The sequence below is a fragment of the Semicossyphus pulcher genome, unplaced genomic scaffold (assembly GCF_022749685.1).
Source record: "Semicossyphus pulcher isolate SPU_LCO1_2020_fin unplaced genomic scaffold, fSemPul1.0.p SCAF_10, whole genome shotgun sequence".
NCBI lineage: Eukaryota > Metazoa > Chordata > Actinopteri > Labriformes > Labridae > Semicossyphus > Semicossyphus pulcher.
Window position 1 is genome coordinate 30,670,860 of NW_027211604.1, and position 22,426 is coordinate 30,693,285.

Below are 22,426 nucleotides of genomic sequence, written 5' to 3' on the forward strand. Positions count from 1 at the left end.
TAATTTCAGTCTGTAGCTGCCAAAGCACCCTGAGTGCTACAAGACAGGCCAGCAGTGCTGTAAGATGTGTTCATGGCAATTGTAATATTAAAATGTAAAAAACATTTAATTTGTTAACGTAAAAAGAAATGCAACTACGTATAGATTTTCCTTTTTATGAGACTTTCTTTAAATGAGATGAAAAAGTCATAATGATGAGATAAAGATTGGCCAATATTTCTCCTCATATTGATTTATGTGTCACATCATTTGCCGGAATAGATGACTGTAGACGACATTCATTTTTAGCTGATATATAAAGGCAGTGAGAGTTTAATCCACTTAGAGACTCAGAGCCCACCTGACATCCATTAAGAGGTGTGATCACACACCACAGGAATCACCTCTGTCAGTATGTGAGCACATGAACACATGCAGGGAGCGATATCTACCATGTGGATTAAGACTAATAATCCAGCTCTCACTCTCTAATGCAAATGTGTGAGGCTGAGAGAGTTCTTTTAAAAAGTGCTTTGTCTCCTGTCGTTCAGATATCAGCTAAATATTTTTCAGCTGTAGAAAATCCTCACATGTCAGACTGAGTTTCAACTGAGATTTCTACTTTGTCTGTTTTCTTATCTCATGCAAATGATTCAGGCAGCGGGGATCCTTTCATGCAGGCTCTGTTTACTTGTGAAATAAGTGAGCTCTGTTGTTTTTGATGCATCCTCTCACCACTAAAGCTCAGTGAGTGAGACTGAGGTCTTGGAAAGTCTTCATGGGGAGCAGGCACTCTCGGGATGCTCGGGGTAGCAATGAATAACGAGCAGGAGGCTCACAGAGCAGTTTGCTCGACGCCACTCAGATAATTGGTGGTGCTTGAGCTGAAGAGGGGAGGGAGAGGAGACAGAGAGTGAGTGTAACAGGAACAGTGGTGTTACAGTGAGTTCTATTCTGTGCAGATGAGGGGAAGTCACAGTGTTTGTTATGACCTGCAACACCCCAGCAGCCCCACACAATGCATATGAACTTCACTTTGACAGAGAAAGAGGAGGAAACAGGAGGAGTGCTTCATGTGTTGGAGGCTCAGCCCGGCTGTGAACAGATGCTGTGAGCTGCTCTGTCTGTGCCTCTGTCCTGCTGAACGAGAACCAGCTGATGTTTGGGCCAACATTGTTTTATAAGAGGTTCAAATACTGACACTCACTGTTGTTGTTCTCATTCTTCTTCTTTCTTGTTTTCTCTGCAAAAAGTGTTTTGTGCTGTAAAAACTGAGACCTAGAAACACCACAACTGGAGGGGGTGTAAATTACACCCATTACTCAGGCACATATAATGATGCTCATTTGACTCAAGGTGACACTTTAATAATAACGTTCATTTTCTCACAATTCCCTCAAACACAGTTTGGCCAGGAGTCGAAACCTTTCATTACTTTAGTCTCTAAAGTCTTCTGTGTCTTCTGCTCCAAAAATGTTACATTTTGTGAATTGTTCCTCAATATTCTCAAAATCCTTTTTTCAACAGCTCGTCATGAACTGCTGGGCGGATCAGACCAAACCTTAGTCAGGGTCATTACAGAGATCTCTGATCCTAAGTTGTTCCTAACATGTGTTAAAGCTGGTGCTGAGAGAGAATTGTGTTCAGTCTGGATCTCCAACATTAAAGCTCCTGTGAATAAATAATAAGTGCAGATTAAATGTATTGTGATAAATGATCCATGCTGCTGTTTCTATTCTGTGTCGTCGTCCCTGTGCACTTTCTCACTTCGAGCTGTTGTGTACAAGAGCTGCACATCTGTTGCTTATTGAACATCTGGACTCATTTGCATATTAATGAATTCTTATGTTAATGTGATTTTCATTGGTTCCTTCAACAAGAAAGATTAAAGATCTACCCAAGCATGAAAAACAGTTTTTTTCTTCACTCAGATTATAAATAAAAAGCAGAAGAGTCGATGTCCTGTGACGTTTGCTATTTTACAACATCAGCAGAAGAAGGAGATGAAATTCAAATGTTCTGTCTGATGTCCAGAGATGAAACACTCAGAATACAGTCTCAGTTCAAGGTCACACATTGGTTCTTACTGCTTGTTACCTATTTGTACACACAGTGGCACATGGTTCATAACTACCCACTGACATAGTCATGTGTCACTGACACACACATGAAGAACCAGATGCACCGAACAGAAGAAGCAAGGAAACCCAAAGACGTGTGTGCAGAGCTGCTGAGTCACTACATGAGCCACACGTCGGACTGCATCATCAGGGCTTCATTGATCCGTCTGTAACTGTGACTGTAACACGACCATCAGGAGAGAGACAGTGATGATACTGCTGCTACACATGATGGCAGTGGCTTCCATAGAGCATAACACAGGATGTCACCTGTCACCTGTATCTACGATTGCTGAGTCTGATGATGACATCATCATTTAAGGACACTAACACTGAGCCCATCTCATGGTTGTGTTTACATGCACACTATTTTTGGTTAGTGTGGATTGAAGATTTCTGGTCAGCTGTTTAATGGATGTGATTTCACTCTGATGGTGTCTACAGGAGCTGATGCATTTAAATGAACAGCTGTGTGAACATATCAAACAGACGTCTTTCTCAGGGACCGCCTGTCAGCACCGACTCATTTAGCAACATGTCTTTGTCACACGTTTGATCAGCTCCCTGAAGATGGATGTCTATCATCTGTTCAGCAAGTTATTGTGTTTTTCTGAGGCTCTGCCAACTGATATTTCACTATGAGTCAAACAGCTCAAACCAAATCTTTACTGTGGACTCTCCTCTTTGGATTTGCATCACATTTGGTTTGATAATGTTCAGAAAATGTGCCTGAAGTTAAAAGCGAGTGTGTTTATGTTAAACTGAATAAATACATGGCCCACAGCCAGATTTGCTGTTTTACTGAAGCAAATCTGGTAAGAGAGAAGCTAAAAGATAAAAGAGAAGTGAGACATGATGAGGTTAGTACAGGGCGATCCAGCCACTAATGACTGATTACAGCAGCTGTAGAGAGGATGTTCCTCTCACTTGTTCACAGTAAAGAGATGTTACAAGAAACATCAACATCAGAGTGCTGGAGGAAACATTTCAGGCAGTCTAACCTTTGGATCCACTATTGCTCCAATCAAATATACAGACGATTAGGTTCAGATAGACAGCAATGATTATTAATAAATAATTGGATAATGAAGTAAAATCATATTTAAGGCGTATTGGCCCAATGCTTTATAATATGACACTGTCCTCGAGCTTATTGTTTGACACGATAAACCTCAGTACAACCTTCAAAGTATAGAGTATAGTTACAGTATGTTCCATCACTGTACCTGAATAACTTCTCGTACACTTTCATGCTGATTTTCACACTCAGAGCTGTACAGCCAGCTGATGAGAAATGATTGTACAGGCCTTAGTAACGCCTACGTGCATGTGCACATCATAGACTGTATAAAAAGATGGACGACATGACAGCTCCCTAAAGTGAAGCCAAACCCTCTCTACCGCCCCCTGCTGACCGGCTGCAGCATAGTCATAAAGCCCACCTCCTCCATGTTAACAGATGGGACATGAGTCAAACTATAAAATCAAAATACACATCAAATAAGCCCACACATCAAGCCCACAAGGTAAAGGTGTGTTTTGGGTGGAGGAAGGGGTGGGACATCAATACTGCAGCTCCACCAGCGGATACTGTGCAGATATTTTATCCTCCGCTCAGCTCCATCAGAGGATTTGAGGGTTAAATGCTTGAAGGCACTTACTGACTCATTTTTACCACCTACATTTTCCTGACTGTTGCACAGGGCAAAAGTTACATCTTCAGGTAAAGCTGAAATTATTTATTTAGTATGAATGTTCAAAGCAGCTGCATCAGCATCTCTAGCAGCAGAAAGACTGTCTGCACAGAGAAGTTGTGTTTCAGGTAGTGAGGGCCTGTTTGTTCAGCATGATGCAGCTCACTCTGCAGCCGCTGCTCCTCAAACCCTCTGAGACAGTCCTTTTAGAGCTCTGCATGTTGTGGAAGAATATAAGAATATGGGCAGAATGAAAATATAAGCAGCATGTTTTCCTGCTCAGTGGATCTGGACAGAGGATTAAGATAACGTCACATCTATAAGACAAATCCCTTCCAGCAGTGCTGCAGCGTATCAATGCAGTTTGGACTTTGTTTCATGGTGGAAGAATCCAAAGAACATTTTCTCCTCCCTCCAGTGCTGTTCTGGTGAGGGAGCAGCTGTCCATGCACAGATGAAAGTCGACGTCTTCATTTACAAAATGGACTTTTTAAAGAACACAAGAAGCTTCTCCTGATATTTACTGCTCTCTGCCTCCAGAATATGACTGTTTATATCATCTCACATTGAATGAAGAAGGATGTTATTTCAACATAACCCTCATGATTCATGACCTGAACACGGATACATGTTTGTGTGTTAGTCTCATTAAGCAGACTCTCTGTGATCATGTATACTCAGGACTTCCACATGTCCTCTGTTTGCAGGCAGGATATCAAAGCCTTCTCAGTGTGATACGAGCTGGTTGTGTTTTTAAGGGCAGCCACTGTGGAACAGAGAAATGAGGGAGCAGCAGAGACTCCATGAGAAACCATGAAAACAAGCAGACAAGAAGAGAAATCTCATGTCCATATAATAAAGGATGTCTGTATCTACAGAGTGACATGTTGTTGTCTCTCTGTGCTCTTCACATCGAGAGGTTCGGCTTCAGGTACTTTGAATAAGCTCGGTTTATTCTCAGCACAGAGTGATTCCATAAATTCACTGCATTGAGTTTCTGATGTGTCCCACAGATCTCATGCTGCATGAGTCAACAGCACAGACAGGAGCAACCCACTCTCACCGAATGGCGTACAAATAGCACGATTTTACACTTTGAAAATACGTGCAATGTATACGCCAAAGTCAATTATTGCATGCAGATGATGGACTGCATATACGTACATATTCTTAAAAAAAGAGACAGTAAGAATTCAAGAAAAAGTGAACATTGTGCAGGAGAGGTTAGAAGCCAGAAAAGCTTTGTGAAGATACCTCCCCTGTTAAATATCATTGCAAGAGAAAATATTAAAACTAAGATTGCATAATTCATCAAAGTTTAAAGACTAAGACTAAGCAGCAGAAATACAACATTTATTAAAACAAATACAGTTGAATGCAATAGAAGTTTATGTTTACAAGTTAAGAGACCTTACAATGAAATCCACAAACTGTTATAAATCGTTGCCATTCAGAGTCCCCTTCAGATGCTTTTTGAATTGTGACAATGTAGTGATGGAGGTCAGTTGTTCCAAAGAGATGGTCCTCTGTATTTCAATGAACATTGATAAAGGGAAGTCCGACAATACGGAAGATATCATTGGGCTATACTGTAAATTGTACCACTATTTAATTATAACATATTTTTTATATATTAATATTATTTTATATATTATTTTAACCAAGGCTTTAGAGAGACAGAAAGAATATTACTCAATTAGATATTGTGAGAGTTCCAGTTTGGCCAGCTCTTTTACCAAATCTTTAAAAATATCCTTCTTGTTTAAAACAACATTTAATAGCTATCTTTAATCCTGCCTGCTAGACATTATGGTTGTTGTATAAAATTCATGTTATTTACTGTAGGTGTTTTGTATTATGGACACATTGAAGTTGAAGTTCTGTGTATGGAGTCCTTGTTTTCAAAGGCCAGTTGTACTTGACATATAGCAACATCTCAGCACCTTTAATCACCATGAATCACAGCCTTTGACTGACCTGAGGCATGCTTCAGTACACCTGAGCTTTCAGAAAATTATGAAAGTATTTTAACCAAGAAAAACGGGATGCATTTTGAGTTTCCCAGTCATAATTTCATCCTTAAAGTTGCAGTTATTAGTCATAATTTTGTAATTCTGATAACTATATTATAACATGATAGTACATAACTTGCACGACTTGAAGATCTCAGAGCTCAGAAAAAGATGGTGTTAAACTGCTACAGAGCCATTCTCCATTCTGAGCCAAGTCCGTGGAGGAAGAGGAAGAGAGGGAAACAGAGGAAGAAAGGGACTGGCAACATGACAGCAGCTCTGATGACAATGACGACGATGAGGACGATGATGCTGCTGTTTGTTAATACAGGTGTGAACTGAACTGACCACAGTATAAATGGTGTTTTTAAATGGCTAAGAGCCAAGAAATATGGATTGAAGCAGAATATTTTGTCAGATAAAAAACAATTGAAAAATGATTAATACTATTTCTTCAATGAATGTTGACTTTTGGACTTACAATGCTCTGGAGTTATTTGAAATGTTTGGATTACACGAGTTGCAAACAATACTACACAGCCACCACTGGAATCTAATTCTACAGATATTATAGCCTACTATGAATGTCTAGCTTAATCTTTTTTGCAACTGTGCAGAAATACTGGGTTGACACACAATGAATAGACATGCAAAAAACACCTGGGAAGCATTCGAATATTAGATTCGAATGCTTAATATAGAATATTTCTAACCACTTTATTAGTAAAATGAGATGCTTTATATGGTGAGGTTGTATAGTCACAAACGAGAACTTAGAACTCAATTCTCGGAAGAAATTGACAGTGTCCAGGATTAACTTATGTGACAGAAACTGTCAGGTAGGTTTATATTCAAGTGTTCCTGTATGACTGTCATTTCCAGTCTTCGGACTTACCTGGACTATAGTATCAGACATACACTGGTTCCACTGATTACTTAACATACAGTCCTAACACCTTTAATTAGCAGCCCCCAACATGAATGTAAATAAACTCAATGGAAGAAAATCAGGCATTTATGTTATAAATGTTGAATCAGTATACAACACGGTCCATGTTTCCTACTATTTTACTGCTTAGATAGTCAACACATATTGGCAAGTAATCCACCAGTTCAGCGCAAACCAAACCTACTCTCATTAACATCAGCACATAGTTGTAGAAACAAGGGCATATCTTGGATGACACAGAAAACAAACATTTATTTATCAATGAACAGACAACACACATTTAATTTTGAACAACAATTAATTACAAAACAAGAGGCAAATGGCAAAAAGACAAGCAACTATTTTGAAGAAACATTAAAGCTTCCAAAGTTTCCAAAATTCATGTAATCCAAAAAAACAACAATTTCCTAGAACCTATCCTTCTAGCAAAACATTTATTCACTAGTTAACCCCAAAGAGATGTACTTTTGAGGTTCCCAGGACGGAGGCCAAACCTTCTTGCTGAAATAAACGAGAAAGGGTTTGTACACATACATTTCAGCTGAAATACAAGACATGTATAAAGACAAAAAGCGTCTTAAAACTGAAGATAATCTAATATACCTACAAACAGTGTATTCTGTGGTTGTTATAAGGCTCTACAAATTCAAAAGTAAAATTATATGAGTTTTATTTATGTCAACTATCACATTCTTTTTACATCTGTACATTGAATTAGAAGTTTAGGGGAAATAGTTGCACTTTTCGTTATTTTAAAAATCTAAATGACTTCAAAGAGAAAAACCTGCAAAGCAATGTACAATGTAATACAATGCACCTTTGTAATAATTTACTGTATATGTGTACTATTCAGCCTTTGCGTACTTTGATTTGATTTATTTTATGTTCTTTTATGTTAAAGCACTTCAGAGTTTTTTCATTTTTCCTTTACTTACCATGCAGGGCATGGAAGCCAGTGGACAAGGACTTCTTTTTGACCCTTAAATAAAAACAGAGGCCATGGTTTAAGTCATACAACTGTAAAAAACAAAACCAAAAAGTTAATTGTAATACACCTATGACATTGTATGCAGTGGTATAAGAGAACTACGATACATAGTCTTGGCACTGACATATTAGTGTTTTATATCATTTCAGTGAACCTACACTCTATACTACCCTTGGGTCAAAACCATTAGCGCACTATACAGTCCTGGTCAGAAATATTGACACCCCTTTTATGTACATAATTCAGAATATCTTCAGAAATATAGGAAAAGTAATTATTCCCATTGTTGTTGTTATTCAATAACTTTTGACATTTTATTAAATATTCAGATTATACTAATTCATCTATTTGTATAAAATTCTGTACATGAAATTCATGGGTGCCAATAATTGTGACCAGAGGATACTTCACCCCCAAGCAGGGGGGTAATGACAGAGGGCACATCCCCCATTGAGCAACAATGGTTTCAAGTTCACCACCATTCATAGATCATGTTTACAGAAATATTAATTCTCCAATCACTAACCTTTCTTTCTCTTTTCATGCTTCGATACATATTGCACTGGAAACACCTCCAGGGCATTGTGGTAAGGGCAATCTGTAAATTACATTAAAGGAAAGTTTGCATGACTAATACTGCTGAAAAATAAAATTCTACATAATATGACCAATTTTACAGTGTGATTTAAATTAGTCCGACTGTGACATCTAAAAGATTAATGACACCATATTGGTTGTTAGTTTTGATTTCTGTAGTGTTCATCCTATAAATAATAAACTGCAACAACTTACGTGAGTTCTTAATTAATCTGAACCATGTATTACATATGCTGGAGGTTATTGATTAATCAAATAATATGATCCTCATTTTCATTTACTTCTGAAGTGCAAGTAAAAGTTCAAATGCTACTTCGCTGTCTACTTGGCTTAATCCAATTAACAACAAAACTACAGTTATATCATACCCCAAGTATATACTTTTAGATGTAATTTATTCCTGGGCTCAATCATTTTTGAAATGTATCAGCTTCAAATACATAACAAACATAGCATTGTTCCTAGATACACGGTGATGTGACTAAGTTCAAAAGCACACTGATATCCTCGTTAAAATCAAGTTTTGGGAGTATTCTGTCCGCATTTTTAATAACATCCTGTATTCAGAAACCTTTCCCAGTTTTGAGATACCCCCATATGCTACTGTATACAGTGATGCATCCTCAATTCAAAGTATGCTGGTAGTAAGTCAGTAAAACAAAAATGTTAATAAATACCACCATACTAATCTATACACTTAATAAAAAGTTCTATATCATCAATGTGGAGATAAACTGAATAGTTCGCCTGTTTAATTACAGCTAATGGAATTGTGGAGCTAAATCCAGCAGAGTGGTAAATGCAGGAGTGTCTAGGCTAAAACAGATCAAACTTGCATGCGATGGTGCATGCGAGTAAAAATAAAATTGTTAAAAATATCAAAACAAGATACTACAGTGCGTGTAAATAAACTCACTTTATTTTTACTGCCTCTTACTCCATTGCCCTTGAAATGCACCCCAAACCCTTGTTTCACATATGACATGGGCTGAGGTAACTCATTCCAAACTATGATGTGAGAACAAGGTGTGCTGGTTCATGAAAATTAAAGTATGTCATCTGCTTCTTCTCATTTAACAGCTCATTGTGATTTGTCTTTGTCTGAAAAATACTGATCTGCTGACCAAACAGAGTTGAACATGTTTTTAGATTGATGCAGACCAATTCCATTAAAGCAAGACATGTGCATTTCATAGCCTCCTATCTATACCTACCATCTCATCATCTACTTCACCAAGAGTGGGAAAGGCAGGCAAAATAGAAAATGATTCAATGCTAAAATTTATTATCACAGAAAGTGATACATTAGTTGAGGAAATATTATCGTTCCCTACATATATCTCATAGTGTGGTGAACAGTAAAAGTGCACGTTAAGGATTTATGATGTTAACTCTTTTTTTTCTAGAATATTGTGATTCATATGGTCAGTTGTGTACAGAGCCGAGATATTTGGTTCATGTTACTAGTGGTATGGCTTTCCACTAATATATTGTCCATAGAAGGATGTTAAAGTGTATTCCTTGCTTCTACTTACAGTTTTGTGTTTAAGCGACCACCTCCACCTACCGCTTTCTTGTTCATGCTCTACACAATTCCAGCTTCTTATTTCTTTCTCTACCGTCACACTTACTTGTTCATAACACCTTCATCCTGTCCTCTCTCTTTCTCGACAACTTCATCCTGTCCTCTCTCTTTTTCGACAACCTTCTTTGCCTCAGTTTGTTCTGTGCATTCTCTTGCCTTTAGCTCCATGTCCTGTTCAGTGTCCAACAAACCTCCCTCAACCTTTCCTATTTCTTCTTCAAATGCCTGCTCTGTCTCCACTTCTTCCATCTCTCCTGTGTCACTTCCTCCTGCCTCTCTCTGTCCAGGGATTTCGGGCTTTATCTCCATCTCCACCCTGTGCTCTCTTTCTTCATGTTCATTCTCCTCTTCTTCTTTATCTTCTTCTCCTTCCACTGCCTGATTGTTCTCCTCTGCCCTCTTTTGTTCTTGTTCCCTTTCAGGATTCCAACCTTTATTAAAGCAAAATAAAACATCTTGGATATACTGTATGTTATCCAACATATTAGAACTTACAAAACAATGAAGATATAAAATGTCATTCACAATTCACTGCATAAAAAACATGAATTAATGCATGGTGCATGCAATATGTCACATCTAATAGTCAAAAAAAGTGTATCAGGAAAGATATAAGGTTTATGTACTGACAGTGTTCAAGAACAAATACATACCCACTAACAAACCTTCGGAGAGAGGGACAATCTTTTCAAATATAGCATGTATGTCTCAGTATGTCTCTAAAGATACAAATAAGTCTTTCCGAGTTATCGTCTTTGGGACTTCAATCTTTAGTCCTTACAAAACCTGTTACACTCTGGCATTAAAAGGATAGTTTGGTTTGATTGAAGTGTGGTTGTATTTAAAGTGTGTTACATACATTAGATGGTGGTCAGCTCGCCCCTAGCGTGGAGAAGCACAGACAGGAAGCAATGCTATGTAATGCTGTGGACAGTGGCCAGCCGCAAATGTTTTTTAACCCCCTTTAAAAAATTAAATAATGGGGTGCCACTTACCATGTACAAAGGCTCAGTCCTTGGCGCAGAGGCCGACTCTGACTCGAGGCCCTTTAGTGCATGTCATCCCCTCTCTCTAACTAATTCTTGTCTATCTAAAACTGACTAAAAATATAAGTTAAGGCAAAAAAAGCCAATAATAATAATAATAATAATAATAATAATTTAATATCTATTTAAATGTATGCTATATTTGTAATATTGTCAGGGCTTTACTTTGCTGCCACACAGCCCTTTTCAATGGGGAACTGTATTGAAAGAGTATGCGCTCGTCACTGCCACCAGACGAACAGAGTATGTGACTTGCTGGTCTGCTCACAAAATTCACTTATTTATGAATCATGACTTACCATCTCATAATTACAAGATACAGAGATTTTTTCTCGTAATTTTCAGATAGTAGGTCATTTTTTTCTTTTGTGAATTCAATGTGCTTCACAGGCAGGGTTGAAACATCTCCCATGCACTTCCCATGTGCTCCTAAAACACCCACACTGAGTACCACATACATAAATGTGTTTATTATATGTACCCATACTCAAATTGCGTATTTTACAACACATCTGATCGGTTGAAACCATTTTTCAACTGAAGTTAAGACTGCTAGAAAATATGAAAACATACAGATTTTCACCTACCCTCATCTTTCCTTGTCCTTCTTTTGCCACGTTTTTTGCCGTGATTTTAACAGCAAACCTACAAGAACATGAAACACATTCTGTTGAGTTATACATTACATTTTTAGACATAGTTATCTTTCTATATCTGGAGCATCATAGTACATGGCAATGGTAACATGTAGTACTGCATCGATAGGTGGGTTTGTGTGACTTTGGTGTTTGGTGTAAGTACCTCATACAACCACACTTCAAACAAATCAAACTAGTACATGTACGTCATGTACATCACACTGAATGGTACATATGATATAATTATCTTGAAATTATAGCCTAGCCTTACAGCAATAATTCATTTTTAAATGTTTACTTAAATGTAAGGGGCACATAGCAAATCATCACTTGCAAGCTTAATCACTCTCTAATTATCATCCAAAAACTATCCAGTTTTAAAACAATGATGAAACTGCTTATAGAGTTCAATGGGCCTCATTCACCAACCCCTCTTAAGAAGAAATTCATTTTTAAATTGCTTAAGCAGTTTAACAAGGATTCTGACATTCACCAGTGCTTTCTTATTTGGGATTTGTTCTTAAGTAAGAACAAAATCTACGCACACTCAAGGGCACTCTTCCACACATTTGAGTGCTGACATGTCTGTGCAAAATAACTGTTAGTATGTTTTCTTCAATTTTACAGTGGTATTATATAATAGGATTTAAATTACACTAATATTTTTTTTTATCATTTACAGTCGTTGTAAAAATGCATTTTGGTATTTTGAAATAAAAGAAACATATTTATAGGCCAAAAGTTGGCCTCCTCACACAATGGCATATTTACTGCTGCTGCATGATGTTACAGATCATCTTCCAGGACCATGTCTTCAGAGAGTGACAAGTATGTCTTGGGACGCTTTAGGCTACAAAGAGCAGTTCTCATGGATAAAGCCTTCACTTAAAAATGAGAGCATCTTTTTTGTTTTGGGTTTGTATCCACAACTGACACTACTAAATTTGGCGTTCACTTCCTGCATAGGACCTGCACTCAAACACTCTGGTAGCTCACCTTGTAGAGTGTGCATACCATGTACCAAGGCTAAATTCTTGCTCCAGTGGCCTGGGTTGAAATCCAGCCTGAATTATTTGCTGCATGTCATCCCCCCTCACCCCTGCCTTTCCTATCTATTTCCAAACTATCACTCACTATGCAATAAAGCAGAAATGCAGAAAAAAAATCTATTAAAAATAAGAGAAGTAGTGATATTTTTATACGTTTGGAGTCCAGTTCTCCAACCTCTTTAGACTTTCGCTTGGGCATTCTTGATCTAATTCTCTCAACTTCTTCTTTCATCTTCTTCTATTTCTGTGTGTGCACATGGCCCTGCAGTCTCATGCCCTTTTATGGGGATTTGCAGGGCGTTTACTTATGCTAATCAATGCTTATTAGGATCAATAGGCATGCCCTTTCAAGTTATGAGGACATGGGATTCATCATTATATTAACACAGTTGTGAAAATTCTGCTGTTTAAGAACATGTCAAGAACTTGAAGAAAATAAATTTAAGAAAACATTTAGGAGGATATTTAGGAAGATATTGGTGATATTGGTGAATGAGGCATAATTATTATTATTATTGTCAATAATTTTAAGTAGAAAGAGAAGATGCTGTTGCCTACTATTAAAGCAGAGTTGTCATAGAAAGAGAAGATGCTGTTGCTTACCATTAAAGCAGAGTTGTTTAAGACCTTGCTCTGATTCCTTGATTTAGCCCAGTCGTTGGTACATGCTCGAAATTTGCCCATGCGGACTGATTGGCGAGCTTTAAGGGCTAATAGCTTTCCACACTAAAACAGTTAAGAAAGAGAGACACAGTCAATCAATATTGTATATATATAAGAGTTGTCATTAACAAGCCATGGATGTGATTTTATTTGAATACAACATAATTTACATTATAAACATTATAGTGATAGATGTCTAGAGTTTATTTATTTATTTTTTCTTACCTTGGTGCATCTCTTGTTTGCACAGCTCATTTTTTCTGTGCAGTGGGGGCACTGTCTGAAGGTAGAGCCAGGCATTGTTTCTATGAAAACAAAAGCTGTGGTTATTGGCATTGCATAATTTCTTCCCAAATATTTTGGCATAGCTCAAACCAGTTTTTTACATGATAAACTTGACTGTCACCTAGAAAATAACCGTAAATTAACCACAACACCCCACTGAAAACAGAACCAATTAAAAAAACAACTGATTTTGTATCTTTGTATCATTTCTAATTGTCTTTTTACGTATTGCTATGGCCCCGTGTGAGTCTGAAATAAAGTTTTGCATTTGAATTAGATTAAAAAGGAATTAAACTTCTGTTAATTGAAACTTACAACTGCTGTCATCAGCTATGTTTTATCATAAAAATGCGAACTATAAATAAAATGGGTCGGTTGCAGGCAGGTGTTTTCTAGCAACACCGTGTTTATCTTGCCCGGTGTTTCAGCAGATCCCAGAACAGTTGCTGACTAATATACCCAACACTACCTCGGCTACAAAAACTGACCCGAGCAAAGCTAAAATTAGTAGAGTTAGCTAGCCAAACATCCTACTTTAACTGACATTAAACTAAAAGAAAAAATCTTTGATTTACTAATGTCAAGGCTAGTAATAGTATTGTTGTTATTTTCGTTATTTTCCTTACCTCTTGTGTACCTCCGTGTCGCTTGTGCAGTCGTCAAATTTCGGAAGGTCCGAGCCTTTCCGAAAACGTAGGCACACTCAAAACAGCCGCGTGCATATGACACGCACCCGGTCTCTATAGGTGTTATTGGAGCGCTATGCGTATCATCTGCACGCAATTATTGACTTTGGCGCATACATTGCATGTATTTTCAAAGTGTAAAATCGTGCTATTTGTACGCCATTCGGTGAGAGTGGGTTGACATGAGAGAAAGGTTTCCACTGTTTAGTGACTCAGGCTTTGATACTGAGAGAACTCGAGCTCATTCTGCAGAATGGAGCAGAGACATGAACCTGAAGGGGACCTGGAGCTCTATGAAGCCTCTGAGGTGGAACATCATTGGTCACAACAAGAGCCTTTCTGTCCCGTTTGTTTCTCCCTCATTTATGTTTCCTACCATTTAGCCTGTGATGCCGTGTTCCTTTCAGACTCTGCTGTCAGAGAGACAGAAAACATGGACTTCAACATGAGCTTCCTCCTCTGTCCTTCAGGCTCTCATCACTCAGCCAGGACATTTCATTGGGTGTGTTTTCAAGAGAACAGGGAGAGTGATCACATGACATCATGTGCATCAGCAGGTGCTCGATCTCATTGGGCATGATGTGCAGCAGCCTGATCTCCTTCTTAACGCCCTCGCAGTGAGATGCAGCCCCTCCCGCCGCCGCCGACACTTTAAACTTAGATAAGTGTATCAGCACAACCAGGAGGACGAACCTCAGCCTGCCAACAACACAAGCTCACCTCTCTCATCAATCAATTTGACAAGGCCAGCCACAGAGCAGAGCCTTCAGCAACCTGCCCCTCTCTTCACCCTCCACCCCATCAGCCCCCCCACAGCCCCCTCCCTCGTCAGATCCATCTCTGAACACATGAACGTGCTGTAGAAGAACAAACACGGTGAAGGAGAAGGAAACATGAAGGGCAGATGGAAAAGATGCGCAAGATTCATCAGTGACAGTTTCATGAAGTGGATGTCAGCGACCTCGCAGGAAGAGAAGAGAAGGCATGACGAAACAGCCCGTGAGCATGCTGACACTGTTGCATGCTGGGAACAAAGGAGTGCTGAGTGTGACTCTGCTGCAGGATGCTGTTTCCTGTATGTGGTGACCATAGACTGTATGAACAATGGATGTTGCCACCGTGACGTCAGCCATCGGCTGGTCGACTTCCTCTTTGAATCATCAAGTTCAGCATTTTGTCAAAAGACATGTGGCTTAATTTAGAGCTAGAAGAGCCTTTATTTCAACAAGAGGGTGAGGCTGGTGTGGAGCGAAGGGTTAGCAAACAGCATGTTATCAAAGTTATACCCGAGGTCTGATACCTAATGTGGACTGACTCACTTTGGGAGGCCGCCTCATGTGGTCATTCAAAGAACTGCAGTTTTTCCCACTTCCTCATTGGCTTCATGTTTCAGCACAGGAGGTTTCAGCTCGGTGCTCGACACACAGGCAGACTGTATCTGATCGTCTGCTTCTCAACACTTGTAGAGGATTTTGTTTTGGACAGGTACTGAGATTCTATCAACCATCGAGTGATATTTGTAGAGTAGAGACACAATAGATACGTGTTATCTAACGTATCTAACAATCAGAGAGAGAGTGAGCATCGTCATGAGAGATAGAGCTCAAATAAGAGCAGCAATAAACACATAGAATCTACATGAGAGTGAACATGGTCAGATTCTCTCTGCTCACACAGACAGATTACAGAAACTGAAAGTGGAATTAATATTCAGACAATCATAAACAAAGAAGAAAGCAAACAAAGCACATCTGAACGTCACCACATGGCAGCCCGGCTGATATTAAAACAGCACAATGAACGTCTAATAATCCTCCATTAATGTGTTTGTGTGTTAATAATTCACATTCACTCCTGGAGGCTGCTGGGTAATCTTTACTGAAGCCGCTGTCTCGACTCCATACTTCACAGATGTACGACGGCAAAGGAGGAAAGAGACGGGTCATAGAAGACACAGAGCTTCATGGAGATTAGTGTTGTGATGTATATATAGTCGTCATGCTCATGTTTGCACATCATGATACTAGCAATGCTGCTGTCCCAGCACCAGTACAACAAGTAAACCAAGCTAAAGCTAATGTAGCAGCTGCCATGATGAAAGCACTGATATAAAATCTTTGTCATCACTGTAAGTGCAGAGAAACGATAGAAATCCATCTGGTCACATTGTTTTGGTGTATTTCATGATCTGTAGATGTTGACATTTGGAGTCTGGCTCCTTTCAGGAGGAAATTTCTCACAGTTTCACAGGATGATGAAATTCTCTGATGACAATCCTGCAGAAGTGTCAGTCGTAGAGAAGCCGCTTCATGTGGAAAACATTGATGTTCTTTCTGTTTCTGAGGGTTTAAACTTTGAAAATGCTCCCAGTCAGGTGAGCTACCTCGCCTGTAACACTACTGTATGTATGCAACCATCATGTTAAACATGTCCCCATTCTTCTCTCCTGTTCTCTGCCTGTGATGAGTGTGGATGAGTTCAGGCTTTATATAACAGCTGCCACAACAAGCTGTCTTTTCTCCACGTGTAGAGACGCCTTCTTCTCTCTGCTCACCTCAATCCATCACTGAGCAGTTTGCATGTGGATCAAATATTTACATGTTTGCATCGTGAGAACACGAAGCTACATGAAAACATGCTGCATGAATTATTGATCATGAGACTTGTGAACGCAGCGACACTTTTCTCTTCATCCTTTACATTGTATTGATAACTGTGTTAAAGCCTCCACATGCTGAGAACTTGAAGTCAAATTCACTCCTTATTTGTCAGCGTGTGTGACACAGCAGTGTTGCTAAGAGAAGAGCAACATCACCAGGACCTCAGGAGAGGTATGTCTAACATTTCAGCTGTCAAACAAGGTCCTCCCATGGCATGCTGGGAAAATGCAATGATCCTCCATTGTGTCCTGAGAAGGGAAATAAGCGCACCGTGTCTCTGAGAGCAGGGCAGCAGTGTGTGTGAAACGCAGCAGGGACATATAAAGTGTGTGTGAGAGAGTCCCAGCTGGACAAATAACAGTGTGTTGTGTTAAACGAGTCGTCGGTGGGGCTGAAACCCCCCAGTGGGTGTGTTGACATTGATGTGATGCCTTCAGGGAGCAGCCTGAGACACACATTTGTACTTCTTCAGCACTGCAGCACAACTCTCAGCAAGGTGAGGCAGCTTCATGACAACACACACTTCTGCTGCTCAACAACAGCTTTTCATATGAACACGAGTCGTGTTGGTCGGCCTCAACATGAAGAAGAGATCAAAGACTAAAGTCACTGATGTTGGTGGGCAGACAGTTTTTGTGTCATCCTCCAAAAATAACCTGAAATCATTTTTACACTGAAGGCAGAAATATTTAATAAAGACAATCAATCATCTCTGTGATTGATCTACTTATTGATTATAAACACACACACATTATGAACTATTATCAGGCCAGTTAAGTCTCCAGGCGCTGCAGGAACAGAAGACAATATCATCTCATTGGCAGCCAGCAGAACAGGCAGCCAATCAAAAGCCTTCTTGATGCAGAGCCAGAGTTTTGCTTTGCTCTGATTGGCTCACAATCAGAGGATGTCGACGTGTTTAGAAGGGAGAAAAGTTTGGGAGCAGGAGCCCTGAGGCCAAAAACTCTGAATCACTGAGGCATTCAAATGAAATAAAAAGTTAAGTGTAAAAAGTTATCAGCTCTTGTGTCGCTGACGTTATTGATTTATCTGCCAACGACGCTTTTTGTCAACATTTGGAGAGCGCTGATTTCAGTCCCTGAACACACCTCAAGGGGAGAGCAAGAGAAGGAAGGCCACAGCCCGCTGCTGCCTCTCTCCCACCCTCCCCTCCTGCAGCCCCCTGCAGCCCTTCCACCTCTGCTGTTATTTGACCCAGCAGGCCTCTTAATACTTAATGTTGATGCAGCGGCAGACTCCTGGGAACATTGCAGCCCGATGGGAGGGGAAACACACACACACACACACACACACACACAGGGTATGTGTTTTGCTGAGCATATGAATGTGTTTTAAGGCCTTTACTCTCTCATGGCAGGTGACATAATCCTGGGGAGGGAGGGAGTCAGTCTGTTCCAGAACAAGTGCATGTAGATGGAAGGAAAGTGGAGGAGGGGGAGTGGCAGAGGGGGAGTGATACATCCAGGAGCTGCTCTAACAGACAGGCCGATGTAGCTCCACAGAGGACGGCCTGACGTGGGCGGGGACGTGCACCAGGTTTGCATTGTAATCTTTAATGTAATCAGAGCAGCAGATGAAACGTAGACGTCCTCAGAGTGTCTCAGTGATCTTTAGATTATTGTAGAGCTGCTCTGATGGACAACTTTCAGCTTCTGTAGCCAGCAGGCCTGAAGAGGCCACAGCTGCCTCTGTACAGATGTGCCCTATAGACTGTGTGCTTTGTGTGTGTGGGACACATGTAACACAGTATGAGCAGAGAGAGAGAGAGACCACCCTCAGCTCTGACCACCCTGCAGCCCAGCAACAGGAGACACAGTAATACCTGCTTCAGGATTCTAGTATGGTTCTTGTATTTGTCTCTTCCTTCTGCTCATTCAGCCAGTCAGACTGTTTGCTTTGATCTGGAGACCCCCTGCAGAGACCAACCAGCCCACCCAAACACCTGAGTTCTCCCCCCTCAGAGCTGACCCCCTCACACTGACTCAGATCATATTTTCATCTGGCTGTATAAAACTTTCCTTCCATGAACACAGAATGAACAAGCAGAGACAAGGCCCTTTCACAATAAGACTCTCTGAGTTAAATGTCCACAAGGATATACAGAATAAGAGAAGCATATCAAGTAAAGAATAAACAGCAACATTGTCTATTGTCTTCATATTATTCATTTATTTACTGTCTGCTCGCCTGAAGCCGTCCTGCTGAGATTTAGCTCCAAACCTGATCATCATATTCAGCAGGTCTCTGCCACATGTTGTCAAAGTTTGAGTGCAGGAGAGAAAAACACACGAGCAGCATCGCTGTCAAAGTCCTGTCATTTCACACTGATGTTTGTTTTCATTTTATTAATGAAAAAACATCTGCTGTGTTTATGAGCTGACTAACACTAACCAAGAAACATAGTGTTTCTCTAACACTGGATGTGAGCATGGATGGTTTGTCATGTCTCTGAGTGTGTTGCAGCTCTACAAGCATTAAATGTGCCGGCATCAGGTCCTGATGATCAGTGAACACCGACCACAGAAAATCAATAAAATATCAACATGAGCAAAGATCAATTTAACAACTCTGAGTGAAAATTTCTGATCAGCTGTTTACATGAGATGTGATCTAACACTGTCTGTTTACATGAGATATGATGATCTATGTGCCTCTAGCATCAGTTTTACAATTGCAGGGCTTAGCTGATGAGTTAGCTCTAATAAAGAAGCAACATCTGGTTAGACTTTCAAAATAAAGCTGGCTTAGAAACATTTCACATTTTATGAGTTTTGATCTGCAACAATAATTAACATCTGTCACAGTTTGGTTTGTTTAGGAACCAAATCGACTCGGTTCAGTTCAGACAAAAGATCAGAGTTTGGGTTCAGTTAGTAAATAAGTTATATCACTGATGTTCATCATGTTATTTAAAAAGAACCTCTCATTTATCCAGGTTTTGTCTGAGCTTATTCAATACTTTAAAAATAACCCGACTGACTGACCCACAGATAAACACTGATCCATATGATCCATCACACCTCTCTACTGTGAACAACAGGAACATGTGAAACACAAAGACAGATACAACATGGTACCAGAGCAGATCCAACAAGAACTGTGGCAGAGATGTGGAGATAAAAAAACTCCCCTTTAGAATAAAAAGGCTCATATTCATTGAGTTTATGAGGACAGCGTAGGGATGTGATGATGGATGGTTCAGTCTGTGTAATAAACTGTGTTAAAGAAGACTGATGGTGTCGGCTGGAGAAGGTAAGTGTTTCTCCTCCTGCTTCCTCTACTCCAATAAATGCTGCAGATACCTGGAGGGCTGCTCCTCATAATGACACATCACCTGGGCTGTTATTGGCTCCACATGGAGGCCGTTTCAGCGTCTCTGTGTGATCACATGACTCAGTGTCATTTACCAGTTTCACATTTTCTTTTTGCTCAGGCTGAATTCATTTGCTGTGATTCTCAAACAAAGCAGAGAAACAGCTCAAACACTCTGACAGATGTAGTTATTAATCATGATTAATGTCGCTCTGAATCATTTCATACAGCCTGGCATGCTTTGGTCCAATGTTCACATGAAACACTATTTCATTCTTATCACTCAGCAGTGAATTATCACCATTATTAGTTCTCTGAATGTCGTCATCAAGGACAAACTGCAGCTGAATGGAGCTGAAGGGAACATGGTGGGCTCATGAACAGCAGGTGGGTGGAGGGTGCAGAGCTCTTCATGAGGTCCAGGGACAGTCTCCTGTACAGGACAAAGACTGATATTAAGTTCATCTCTGTGATTAAGGTTATAAAATTCACTACACCGTGCCTTGTGCAGCTTTAACAGTATTTGTTTATTTCACTGAAAGCTATTCTGCCACTAAATTACAACTTTTAAAAACTGTAATGATTCTGTTTTTGTCTCGGTGGAGGGATTCGTCTTCAATGAGAGTTACTTCACTCTTCTCAGTTGTACCTTTCCTGTGTATGAGGATGAAACATCAACTCCCTGCAGCGTGACTGTGCCCAGATTTTACAGCGTGGGCATTACCATCTCCTGCTTCATCCTGTCTGCAGTTTGTTGGGCAACAGTGTAGTTTTCTATGTTGTTTGCCGTATGAAGAAAAGTAGAGCAAGCACAGATATCTGCCTGATGCACCTAGCGACCGCAGACCTTCTCTTCACTCTGACTTGTGAAAGTGGTTTGCTGTGCGGTGTGGCTGGTGGCTGGATTGCTGTCCTTACCTGTCGTTATTCAGAGGGAGAGCTTGCATGCTGAAGAGCTGGGCCATAACATTTGCTATGAAAACCTAACTGGTGAAAGCAGCGACAACTGGCCTGTTAGCATCCGTGTTCTGCGCCATGCAGTGGGCTCTTTCCTGCTACTGATGGTGATGGCCTTCTGCTATGGCTGGACTATGTGACACTGTATCATGCACCAAATCAACAGAAGCATGAGGCCATGCGCGTCATCCTGGCAGTGGTGTCAGCATTTGTCCTGTGCTGGCTGCCGTACATCATCACTGTGCTGGTTGACACATCTTCAGAGGCGGATCACTTAAAGTGGAGACGTGTGAAACTCTCTACAGGGTGGAGGTGATCCTGAATGTGACCAGGTGTTGGCCTCATTAAGATCTTAAAGACTGATTGAACACCTTGTTACAGACGTGTTCTCAGAAAGGATCTGACTCATTGATAAGGTCAGAGGGACGTCTGATAAGTATCACAAGCTGTTTTATTCACACACCTCACTGGAGCTGAATGAAGGTGAGCAGCAGGTAGTGACGAGGAGAGAGTCGGGTCGATGACGCCTTGACGCTGGCAGCACTCATCACTTGTATCACATGAGGTCATTTTTCATCTCTCACATGTCGATTATGATGTAATCAATCTCAACAGCGACAGGCAGCGTGCAGCTTTGCAGAAACACACACACATATTAAACACACACACAGCTGTGAGTTCATATTCAGCTGTGTGACACTTCAGCCTGTCCCGTTCATGACTCAGCTTTGATTGACAGGTGGCCTCCTGGCCTCTGTCTGTGTTGCTGTTGTGTCTGTGTCTCTCTGCAGAGTCTCATCTCCCAGTCGCTGCTGTCTCCAGCTCCCCTCGCTCGCTCATCATGTGTGTGATGCTCGCTTTGGCATGGGAGAAAAGCCTGTGACGGCGCGGTGCTAACCATGCCAGGCTAATCACCAGACACACTGCCAGCCTTCACCACTTATCATCCCTGCTCTACTCCTCAACACCTGACCTGCAGCTGACTGATCTGCACGCTGACTGCAGCCAAAGTGTGTGTGTGTGTGTGTGTGTGTGTGTGTGTGTGCGTGTGTGTGTGTGTGTGTGTGTGCTACATCATCTTTTTGACACTGTGTCATGGTGATACAGAATCTGTTACAGACGTAGAAACCAAACTGTGTCTGGAGCGAGCTGCTGTGCATCGACTGTCCTCCTCTTCTTGGAGCT

At 40.4% G+C, this 22,426-nt stretch overlaps 1 pseudogene; it reads left to right on the top strand.

Annotated features, from left to right (window-relative positions):
- Positions 1-20,660: 20,660 nt before the first annotated feature.
- LOC138594334 (C-X-C chemokine receptor type 2-like) lies at positions 20,661-22,092 on the top strand (annotated as a pseudogene).
- Positions 22,093-22,426: the final 334 nt, after the last annotated feature.